The sequence below is a fragment of the Lactuca virosa genome, chromosome 3 (genome assembly GCF_052849685.1).
Source record: "Lactuca virosa cultivar CGN04683 chromosome 3, Lactuca_virosa_CGN04683_v6, whole genome shotgun sequence".
Lineage (NCBI taxonomy): Eukaryota > Viridiplantae > Streptophyta > Magnoliopsida > Asterales > Asteraceae > Lactuca > Lactuca virosa.
The window spans coordinates 372,065,798-372,079,029 of record NC_136428.1 but is presented as its reverse complement, the minus strand read 5'-3'; positions in this window follow the sequence as shown (position 1 = coordinate 372,079,029).

The window sequence follows — 13,232 nt, the reverse complement described above, 5'->3', positions numbered from 1 at the left end:
ATATAGACGTCAAAATCTTAGGTTGGTCGGGTTTCATAGCTTTTGGGATGGCGTATCTCACTTGATTTTACCATTACTAGTTGTGACGAAAGGTGCGATAATCCTAACACATAGCGCGAGTAGTATAGGTAGTCCGTATTGTTTTCCCGATTTACTTGTGGGCATGGAATCCATATGGTGTTCTTGTTTCTCGTATATGTGTTGAATTTTTACACTGTCGTGTTTCTCGCTTTGCTACTAATCTCCATTACTTCGTGATGGAGAGTTTAGACCTGAATATCTGAGGTGGTCTTTCACGTTACAATCAGAGGTAGTGCTCGATTTGTAGGTGCTAGGGTCTGAAGTATTGTGTAGTGGGTGTACGTTGTGTGAATATGTCCTAGAAAGATAAAGGTGAAAAGGGTCTCATGTCTACTCTTGATAAGGTTAGGTTCATTAACGATCTCCCCATCGCCTTTCTCTTCGTCTGATCCTTTCTCGGAATCCCTTTCATGAACCCTTCTAGTTCTTCCTCAACTCCTCTGTTGGCTGTTGTAGTGGGGTTACGATGTCTAGATTTGTCGTTTGTACGAGAATAAGGGTATATAAAGAATCTATGAGACTAAAAGAAGCATTTCTAATGAAATCTTTATGATGTGATCCTTACTAGGTCCTCCTATAATCATGTAGTGTATACAGTTTGTATATAACTAAGATCGAATAGACCTTCGAATAAGTGATCCCACTCTAAGACCACAACCAAACAAGGAACAGGAAGTAAAGCGGAATCACTAATTCTAAGTAAAAAAAATCTTAATTATATAAAACCTTAATGTATACACTAAGCAATTATAGTCCTGCCACTAAGGGTCTTTTAGTTTTCACATCAATTATTTATAGTATCTTAAAATACTCCTATAGTATTTTAACTTTATGTTTGATTCTAGAGTTTCTTGGTATACAAAGTTGATAAATTTATAGACTTGCTGTTATTGTATAATATCATAAAATACTCCTATAGTATTTTTAAACTTTATGTTTGGTTCTAGTGTTTCTTGGTATATATAGTTGGTAGGTTTTAGACTTATTGCAACACCATTATCATTCCCAAACACATGTTGGTCATATCTCAAATAAATATAGTTGATCAGGCTATATTTATCCCATATATGATTACATAACTGTCTAGGCTTAACCGCAGTGTTCAACTTATCTAAATACTTTTGTTTTGTTCTTATTATGACAATGTTCTAGTATGTATGTATGTATGTATTTATACTTTTATAAAAATATTGTTATATTATAAAAGCACAACTCTTGGTCAGAGTGTTTTTATCCCATTTTATTTATAGTTGTATATCATATATGGTTTGATATACTTAGTTCACTATAAACAATGCTCTGATGTTAATCTGTCACACCCCCAAACCAGAACGGCGGAAATGTTCGGGGGTGGATGACATCATGTACAATATCATAACAATTGAATTATAGTAATCAAAGCAATAAAACCATTATATTAAAATATATAATTTACATTGTGTTCAAATCAACGTTTATTTGACACAAAAACTATAGCAAAAACTAAGAGTTGACGCTACTATGCTCCGTCTTCTTGAAAACCTGTGTGGTACGTGTCTACTAATTTCCTGAGAATACAAGTGGTTTAAAAAAATGTCAACATTTAAGTTGGTGAGTTCATAAGCATTTTGTATGTAAAAGTTGATGGGTTTTATGTATTCTAACATTCCTATGGTGCACATACAACCCTAATGCTTTGGATCTAAGTTTTCTCTAATTATACATGCAACATTGTTTTTCCAAAGCATAAAGCCTAAACTAGCATGCAAGGCAACATTTGAATCATAAAAACAGTTAGAAGATTACCTTGTGTAGTAGCTTGCTTGTCTTTGAACTTTAGGAGTCTAACACCTCAATTGTGATGCCTCAAATAAGAAACCAATAACAAGAAAATGAACTTGAGTGAGAGGTTTGGGAGATCAAAATCGGCTAGCTACAACTCTAGTTAGCATGGGGTCGATTTTAGGGTGTTAGGGACTTCTTTTATAGCTTAGGATTACAACCATGCAAGCCCTACTGACTCTTCATATTTCTTTGGCCTTTTGGGCTAAACCTTCTTGGACTCTCACATAGGTTTAGTCCAACTCTAATCAACATGAGTCATGAGTCCAACTAGAAGTATTACTGATTTACCTAATCGGTCCCAGTAACTTTAATCAGTTTCTTTTGATCACTAAATTAATACAAAATTAATTTTTGATCAATACTAATTAAATAATGTGATTTCTCAATTAATATATTATAATTATAATATATTAATAAATCACAATAACCTCTTCCTCAAATATCCATCCTATAAAATTGTTCCAGAGTGTTACAACCCAGATTAACCATGCTATTATCGGGTCAAGTACATACCAATTATAGTTATGGGCTTAGACACCTAATCCAACAAAAGTATGTTCATTGCTCCTTGAAAACATTAGTATATTCTTCCAGAAAATCCAATATTTTCTATAAAAGGAGTTTGTAAGTCAATGTTCGTAAAATGATAGTGTTTGTTTCAGAAAATCCCATATTTTCTATAAAATGAGTTGTAGTCTTAGTACCTTAAGACCAAAATATATAAGTTCGTACGTATAAATCTGTAATACGAAGTTCTAACTTATGTAAGTGGTATGACCCATACTACTTCCTCCTATGACCACATAGTGTATACAAGTTATATATAAATCAAGATTTAACGGATAGTCGAATGAGTGACTTTGCCCTAAACCCACAACCAAACAACGAACAGGTTCTAAGGCGGAATCACGCATTCGACTTCCTATAGGATCTTCATTATGTATAACCCTAACGTATATGACAAGTAATCATTGAATTAACAATACTGGTCCTTTCAGAAATGTAAGTTGCACTTTACTAGGAAAATAGTATACTATAGTTGTCTTAGTATGTAATACCTTTAAATGTATGTTTCTAGATATGTAACCCGTGATGTACTGAGAAGTCGTGTAATGTAGTTTTATTATCATGTAAAAGTATTTGAAAGTATGTTTTCCCCGTAAACCAAATGTAAAGTTAACGTTAAAATGAAACTTTCTGAAAATATATTACTACGTAAATGTGTCATTGTTTTTCTCCATGTGAGTTCTTATAACCATACTGTGACCTAAGATAGCCTGAACACGACGTTCTTCAGGCGTCGAAAACGTTAACGACATTTGTCACCCCATGCCTGCCGGCCTAACTGTAACTAACAATTAAAGTGCGGAATTGTCAGTCCCGTATAGATCTATGCACAAATATCCCGCTCTCCCTTACAAGAGACTCTGGTTATAAGTCAGGACTTTCGCGGGCGCTTAGATAAGTACTTGAAGACGTCTCATAATTTATTACTTCAACGAGTTTACAAGTAATAAACTGAAAACCCTTTTAGTAAAAGAGATGTAATAGCATTTAGTAAATGAGATGTAATACTCTTTAGTAAATGAAATATAATATTCTTTTAGTAAATGAAAATGTAACTTTTCCATCGAAATTTCTAAGTGTATAATTATTGTAAAATGAACCATAAACTATACATATTATAGTTTATAATGTATGTTTTGTTGAAATGATAAACGTTGTGTTTTAACATGTTATTGTATATAAATGTTTGTAAATTTGGTAGTAACGTTGTTTCGCATATTTAGTAATTTCACATAAAAATGCATATAAATGGTAAGAAAACAAAATAAGCGATTTATATTTTTAAACACAAGATTCCTTGTGTTTTACTTGTATTCCCCCTTAAAACAATTGAAAATCGTGAAAACGTAGGGGTATGAACTCACCTCGAGTGTGTGTGCTTGTTTGGATACGAAGTGATTGCGAATGATCCTCGACTTAGAATACGTGAGAGTAGTTGTATCCTAATAATATTTATACACGATATCATATTTAAATTAACGTAATAATAATTTAAAGTGTTATACAACACTAAATTATGTAAGAAATACTTACAAAAACAATTCTTAAAATTGTTTGAAGTGTTCTTGGTGTTCTTGGGTGTAAACTTGAAGATTTGAAGATTGTTCTTGGTGTTCTTGGTGAAGTTATGAAGATCTGGGCAAAAATCTTATGAACATATGGGGTTTACGGATGAGTTTTGAGAGCAAAATGGGAAAGATTTCGGTGTGAAAAGTGAATTATGAGGATTATTTTCGGCTATTCATATATATATATATATATATATATATATATATATATATATATATATATATATATATTGGGTAGATTTCGGCCTTAATAGGCCTTAGCTAAGGTGTTTTTGGTCATACCATCACATGGGGGGTTGATTTCGGTCTAAAAGGTGAATACTATTGACATTTCGGCCAAAACCTCCATAAAGGAGGTCATTTCGGTTTTGGTGTGGTCCTAGGCATTGAGTTTTCGGCCTTGGTGGTCCCTAGATTAGTGATTTCGGCCTTACTTCGTCCTAGGGAAGGGATTTTGGTCCTAGTATCCATAAAGAACTTGATTTTGGTCCTAAAGTGTTCCAAGATTCCCAAACCAAAATCCTAAAGTACTTTAGAATTTCATGCTTTTAGATTTATTTCTTTAACTTGTGTTGACTTGTATTAAGTTATATAAGCATGGTTTTCAATATATAAGTATATATATATATATATATATATATATATATATATATATATATATATATATATATATATATATATATATGTCTTATATAAGGATGGCTTTCAAAGTATAATTGTATATATTAACATATATAAACATGCCCTCATGGCTAATTGTGATTTAACGTCATAAGGTTACAATGTGGTTTCACTTATACATGATTAAGAGTTAGACTTTTATTTACTTATATTGACCTGAAATAATTGGTTGTTACATGAAATCACATTCCAAAAAAAATTTAAGATTTGGATATTGTTGGGCAAAAATGTCTTCGTTAGAAAGCATTTTGTCAAGATCACGCATGACGATTGGAATACGATTTTGAATAACAAAAAATGGTACTGAAACAAATGTTTGGCTATAATCTTGAACAGGATGTTCACCGTCAATGCCTTAGAAGTTGGGATTGTTGGGTTTCACCATCATATCATTCAGGCTCTCGCACCCCGAGATACTTACGGACTCCCTGATATCATTTTGCAGTATATCATGATACTTCACCTTCTTCATTTCCTCATCTGCTTCATACTGCGGTACCAAATAAGCCCTCTCCCGAAACTTGGCAGTGCTCTCTGCCACAGTCTCAGTAGTCTGCTGGAGATCTAGAAACTCTTGCACCGACTATTGCGCCTCAATCGCCTGAGCAAACTCCGCCCGAAATCTAGTCGAAAAGTCATCCCATGATATAGCATCAATCGCATCATCACCCAACTCACTACGAACCTCTTCCATCAATCACGTGCCCTGTCCTTCAGGATGCAGGAAGCAAGTTGGACCTCATCCCCCTCGGGACAACGGCTACTACGAAAAGCGTTGGCAACATCTGCCAACCATCTACTGCTAGCAATGGGGTCCCTAGGCCGATGATATTCTGGAGCTCCACAAGCTTTGAACTCTCGAAACGTCAACGTACGCGTCCCCATCATGGCCGCTATCTCAGTGTGGAATGCGCTCAGCCTCTCATCAAGAGTCTCCATAATGCCCTCCTTGACCGTACCGAAGATCATAGGAGTCTGGTCAATGATTATGCACATAATCTCAACTGAAATAAACTATCCCGTCTGATCATCCAGCTGCCCGGCTCCCGAGCCCGAGCCAGATCCCTCGCCGGCACCAGAACTGCAACCTGGCCTATCACGTTGCGTCACCATGCTCATATCATAATAATCATCACAAATCGAGGGATCACACACACTACAAGTTGCCTGGTTTTATCTCAACCTTCCTTGATTTGAGTATGGATCCTCTGCTTTCAGTAGTACGGGCCCATACTACCTTCCAAATCTATCCGTACTTTCCTCAATAATTGCATTGACTCCACCACGTCCCTTTCAGTACTACTGCTCTCTGTGCTAATCTCATCCTAGGCTTACTCTAGGGTAACTTCCGACCCACTCTCCGCTATCAGCTGCATAAGAAGTCCCTATTATCCCCCCTAACTAGCTTGTGAATACCATTACATATTACTAAGACCAGATAATTCTTCGAATGAATTGTCTCTCTCTACAACGGTTAGACTTAGACGAGAGTTGTGAAATAGGGCTAAACCCAACCTTCTAAAATTATTTAGTCCTCGTAATATGTAACTTAACATATTCATTTACTAGTTAGATAAAGATAATTAGGACTCCTAAAAGCACAAATCAATCACTATTCGGACATTGAGTTCAATAAGCTAATACAGTAGGCGTACAAGGAATCCGTATAAGGAATCATATCACTGACTAATCAGTACTAGCATGCAGTTCAATAAGCTCATACAGTAGGCGTACAAGGAATCCGTAATAGATCCTTAGCCCTAATCTAGCATGCAGTTCACATATTCACAATCCATATCATAACATAAACATGTATGGGTAATTTGGGAGAATTTACTTGAGCTCGGCTGATTGCATGCACCATAACCTTTTCTCTTTTTAAAATCCTTTATATAAAAATGATTTTCTTTTTTAAAAATTTCATACCAAGTCCTTAGTTTGAGTTCAGACACACCCGAGAGTGTGCCCGAATCCCTCAAAGCAAGGCTCTGATACCAACTTGTAACACTCATAAAATACGGTCCAAAATTTTCATTTTAAACCATTAAATAAACCATAGTTATCAAAACATTCTATCAAAACATAAGTCACAGTATCTCAAAGCATTATTATCAGAGTTTCCAAATCAAAACATCAGAGTAAACATCCAGGGCTAAAACATCATGGTGTGTGCAATGCAGTCATCCCAAGCTCTTCTCTTTGCGACTGGAAGTACCTGAAACCAAAACTGAAAAACGTAAGCACGAAGCTTAGTGAGTTCCCCATACTACCACATACCATACACATAATCACATATCCTGGGTTCCCGCCCAACCTTCTTCGGGCCCCGCCCGACATCACGCTCTGTCTGGCATTAGGCCCCGCATGGCATCAAGCGTCGCTCGGTATACAGATCTGTTTCTTCCAAGCCCCGCCTGTCACTGGGCCTAGCCTGCTATACACATACAAACAATATCATATAATCATGCTAGCACGTAAAGAATCATACATGGTAATAATTGATCTGGTCCTAAGGCCTCGCCTATCATGGGCCCCGCCCCGCCCATGTTCTGCTAATGATGAGATATGGAACCCCGTCCACACTTAGGTAGTGATCAGATACGGGACCCCGCCCACACTTACCTCACTACCAGGCACATACAAGTATCACACTGACAGCAAGTATAATCTAACATGCACATAGGCATCAGGTACCACCCAACATCGAACCGTATTCCGGAAACACACATATAAACATTCCTCAGGCACCACCCGGCATCAGATCTTAGTTCGTAAAATCATACATAATAACATTCCTCGGGCACCGCCAGCATCAGATTGTAATCCAGAAACATACAAATACCGACACATGCAAGAATCACAAAGATCTCAAGCATAACAAATATTCCTCGGGCATCGCCCGACATCAGATCGTAATCCGGAAAACAAATATACATGTATATACGAGCCGACATTGGTGCCTTCGACCCGTTTCAACAGGAGGAAACTTACCTCGATTGTAGAAGCTTCCTGGAAGAAACCCTGGCTGTTGCGCCGTCGATTTCCCGAGCTATCAATACTAGAACCAGATATAATCTTATTTAATAGGCCAAAACCCTCACGTTTGGCCCAAGGTCAAACTTGGTCAAAAGTCAATGGTCAACAGAAGTCAAAGTCAACAAGTCAAGCTTCAGGCTGAGTACACACATCGTAGTCAGCTCGTACGCATGGCGTACTTACCAACCAGAATCGGGACCTCATACGAGTACGCGCAACGTACTCGAAGGTACGCCCGGCGTACCCGACCAAATAGCACTTTTCCATTAAGTGCTTAATCTCTTAAGTCCTTTCATCCAACACTCATAACAAGTACCAAAACATCATTCTAAGTCATAAAGTTTCCACCTTTATTACTTTCCATGTCTAGAAAAGGTCCAAAAGCTAAAACCTTAACTTATCAATCCATTAAGACATCATGACACTCTCGTGGAAGGTATAGAAGGATCAAGATTACATTTTTATGGATCCTAAAAGCTCCATAATGGATAAAGTTTCTAACGTTATCCAATAAAATGGTCCAACCCACCAAGATCTAGCCTTTAAGCATCAAATGGGACAAAAAGTGGATCTTTTTCAACTTAATCCATTAAGTCCAAGTCTCCAACCTTCAGATCTGAATCAGAATGATGTTTAGATGGATAAAGTTTCCAAATTTATCCATAAAAAGGTCACAAACTTTCAAGATCTAAACTTTATGCACTAAAGTGACCAAAAGCTCATAACATCGAAAACTAGCTAGATCTAACAAATGCATCATCAAGATTCAAATTTTATACCTCTAAAAGATAGATCAAGGTGAACAACGTCCAAATCTACAAGATCCAATGCAATCAACACTTCTACAACAAGTTCCTTCTTCTCCAACATGCACCATGCGTAGTCAAAAGCACTCAAAATCACCTTCTTTTAGCTCAAAAGGCTCATCTAAGGTTAGGGTTTCATGAAAGGGGTGTTGGAGGGGTGGAGGGTGAGAATGGAGTGGGGTTGGGGGAGTTAAGGAGCTTAAATAGGGCTTAAACCACAAAAATAGGGTTTGTGCATTGATTGTGTATTCCCAGCGTACTCCTGGTATGCCCAGCGTACTCAGGATTCCATTAGTACGCCCATCGTACACCTTTTTGTACGCCTAGCGTACTCAGCTTGGTCCAAAACCACCCAAACTTCAAACGATCCTAACTTATTCGTGCTAACTCCGTTTTCGACGTTCTTTATATCCACGGAAAGGTATTGAGTTGCTCTACAACCCTATCTAATTACTTTTTACATAAAACACATCGAACTAAAATCCATAGTTCATAAAATAAGTCTGAAACAATACATTCCCATTTTACCCTTTGACTCCAATGTGCAAACCAAACTATTGGGTCACATACCTTCATTACCCACATCCAAATGGGCCTAAATATTACCTTTTTAAAGGCCCTAATCCCTAAGAGGACCGCTCTTCGGGCTACAGCCTCGAATTAGGAATTGATTCGGAACAGGGCGTTACAGATTCACAATGTGAATAATAGTAAGTCAGATTCACATTATGAATTCTAAAAACTAAATTATATACAATTCAGATTTGCAATATGAATAAATCCATTTGTTTATTTAACAAAACTAATCTATGATTAATCAAAAAACGTTAAAATATTATAAAATAACATGAAAAAAATATTTCGATTTATAGGTAAGTTGCACTAAATTAATTTGTGAATGATCAAAAAGTTGAAATAGTAAGTCAGATTAATTTTGTGAATGTTAAAATTGAATTATTCACAGTTCAGATTCACAGTGTGAATCTGAACTGATCGATGTTGATGTCTATTAATACAGGGAAAAAATTGAGATTTTTGGTATAATTAGTTTTTTTTTTGGAATTAAAATAAGATTAAATATTAACAAAAAATTATTTATTATATATCAAAATTGATCTCTAAGGAAAGATGACAAAAAATCATGAACAACGGTATATTCGTTTTATTTTTCGATAAAAAACATGGCCTAAAAGAATTTAAATGAAAAAAATAGGTGGATTTTTTTAATAAAGGTGCCAGTTTTTTTTGTTATAATCTGGTGTATGTGCATCCAATGTACAAATTTACATCCATTCCCTTGACCGTTGATATGAAGAGTGTTTAAACCGAGTTTAGAAAACGAAATCAATCACTGAAAGCAATAAGAACACAATCGTAAATAATATTTGTTTGGCTCATTAATTTGTCTGAACAAGTACAAAAGTTCTAGAGAGAGAACGGGAACGAACGTGCCAAAAAGCTACTCTCTACTTCTATAATAATTCTATTTATAGAGTGATACAAACGCTAAAAAAATATGCAAGGACTAGACATTCTACTTCGACATCAACAAGTGCCTTGCAAAATACATACACATCGACGTACTAGACTTCGCACCTAAACAGACCAAAAGTACTTCCGACATCTCACTAGACATTTCGCACCCTACAATCTCCCCCTTAGTGAGAAATGTCGAAATCATGTCATTAGCTTCATGGTCTGGAGAAGAAATCTGCGAATATCCATATTCCAAAGTATAGTCTTTCGAATTTCAGCCTTGTCAATTGCATCGTTCTTTTTGCAGTTATTGATTTGAACAAAAAGGCTTGTATATTGGATATTCGTGTACCTCCTACTTGGAACAAAAACTTTGTCTTCCTCATATTCTTGTTCTCGCCACGAAACACCACTCCCAAAGGCTTATGAACGATTTCCCATCTTCATATTTATCAATTTTGATCTTCCCCTTTAGCAAGGATTTGGGAACTTTCGAGGTTTTGTTGATGGCCATTTCCAGCTCAATATTAGTGATTGAGAGGCAATCATAATAACTATAAATGAACACCTTCATACGAGCAAAGCCAATGAGAAAATCATCCTTGGTGTTCACATGCAGCTTCGTTACATCCACATTGCTTAAAATCGACGTCACTGTGACCAAGTCGTTTAATTTCATCATGGGAAATCGGCAATCGAAAAATCACAAACTACATTATTCGCTCTTACAACAACATAGCGAAACTTCTATAGTATGCCTTCGAACAATTTTTCATGAGAAATCGACATCACTTTAATGATCTTCAAAGACGACCAAACCTCCTCTTCACTTTTCCCTAAGACTGCATGAAATCTTATCTTCAGTATTTTGTATTCTTCTTTGTCTTTGAACCGATCAACCAACTTGTATTGAGAAGAAATTTATGTCATATCGTTTATTGGGAAATCAGGCTGATTAAAATCGAAGTTCTCAACCTAATAACTTTTCTTTGGAACCTTGCAAAAATACTCAAACTTCCATATTGAAACAATTTGCTCAATAGTTTCGTAGCACCAATGCTTGTTGGGATCACCCTTGTTCAAGCCTAGTGGGTCATTCTATTTTTGCCTCAAAATACTATTGATTTGGCTTTCTCTTTTGATCTCCAACTCTAATTGCTTCTTCTTTTCTTCTACTGAAGGAGTTACCTTAATGCCGTTTCCTTTGCCTCCAACACTTTCTATTATAACAATCCATTTTGTTATAGGTCTTTTTGTGTTAGTTATCGAAGTGGTTGTTAATGAAACTGGAAGTGTAGTGGGTATTTAAATAGACATCACCTTCCAAACAACTGCTCCTTTATAAGAATATTTCGAATATCCAACGCCTCCGCATCATTTCTCTCCCCTTGTTACACTTGCTTCGCAGGTGGAGCATTAGTTGAAATCATCTGAGTATTCGATAGATGAACTAACTCAAGGATGGGAGTAAGTACCTTTTTGAGATTTTCTTCAATAGATGAAATCATCTGAGTATTCGATTCTTGGGACACAGAAGATTGGTTTGAAAGGGCATCTTTCGAAATGGATACCCTTGATGCTTCTTAAAAATTCCTACAACTTTTCAAATACTTTGGAATACGTTTCTGTCTTCACATAAAGGTTATTTGAGTAAGTAGAATTGTATTCAACTAGCTTCACAATAGCACCAGCAACAACATCAACTTTTCCATGAAGAACATAATAAATTTTCTCTATCTTATCAACTTCTTTGGCAACTCTTTGTTTTAAGTACAGCCATCTTGAGAGCAACAAACTCTTTCATAGTCTTCACTTGCTCAACAAAAAGTTCATGACGTCCTTTTGCAATATCACGAAGCTTTTTAATCTCATACTCAAAATTATTAGCATGAACTTTCAATCTTTCAACTTTTTGCTTCTCAATATTTTCCACCATCCTCCTAAGACGACTCACTTGTGACTTTAACATGTACTCCATTTCGACCACAGAAACAAAAATTTGACCCCTACTATCTAGTTGTATCTCTAAAAGAGAATTGAGTTTGTTGTTGAGGATCTTGAAGTGTTTACCTGCCATTAGCATGTTATCATGAACATTGTTTTCGTCTGGATCGAATACTAAATCAAGAAAAGAAACCATTATTTTATCGTCATTTGGTTCATCGTCTTGAACTATCCTCTCTAGTTCCGTGGATTGCGAAGAGAAGAGAGATGTTATGGGTTCATGCATTATTGTAGAATATGTTGGTGATATTGTGTAAACAGGAAGTTAAGATGGGATAGGAGAAGATAATGGTGGTAATGAAGTTGAGGTATCAAGGATGGAGGTGTCGAAATAGTATATGTTTCAAGTTTGGAAGTAGTAGAGGCTTCGTTGTTTAACATCCGTTCACCTATGGTAACATTTGTGTCAGTATCAGATATGTGCACATTGATGCCTGAGGTTCGAACCTACTCCGTATTAGACTCAGTTAGCGAAACATCAGGTGGTATGATCGTGGCCTTCTCTGGGATGGAAGTAGATGGAGGATCACTAAAATTGGTGTTTGTATCCATATTAGATACGTGCACATTTGCACCAGGACTTCAAGTCTCCTTGAAAAACGAATTAACTAGAGAATCCATTTGAGGTGACCCAAAGCCAGAATCAGCATTCCGAATATCAGACCTTTCACTGCCACTTCCATGATCTGTTTCGACAATGACTTTGTCAAGTGGATATTCAAGTTGTCTCTTCTTCTTCTTCTTAATCTTTTTAATCATCGCTTGTGCCTGTCGTTTCTTTCAAGCAGGTGAAACATGAGCAGGAATTTCTCAAAATAACACACCTCGTCTCCTAATCTGAGGTTTACAAATATTATTTATACCCTTAGAAGAAGAATGAGCATTCTGGGATTGAGTAGTGTCTCAACTTCAAGCTCTGCAACAGATGGCCTAACAGGAGAACGTTGAGGTCTTTTAGCTAGCTTATTTGTGCACTTAAGAATTCCAGTCTTCGAATGAATGATTTCCTTAGAAACTTCCTCCTCCACATGCCCTTGAATAGGTTTCGGTTGTTCAGTCTTCTTCTTTTTCTTTGGTGCTTTTATAGCCTTCGACGAACCCTCAGCCCCCTTTGGCAAAAGAACTCCGTTCGTGACATTTGTGTTAATAGATGCCAAATACTGAACCAAAATTGGGTTTGCAGGATCTA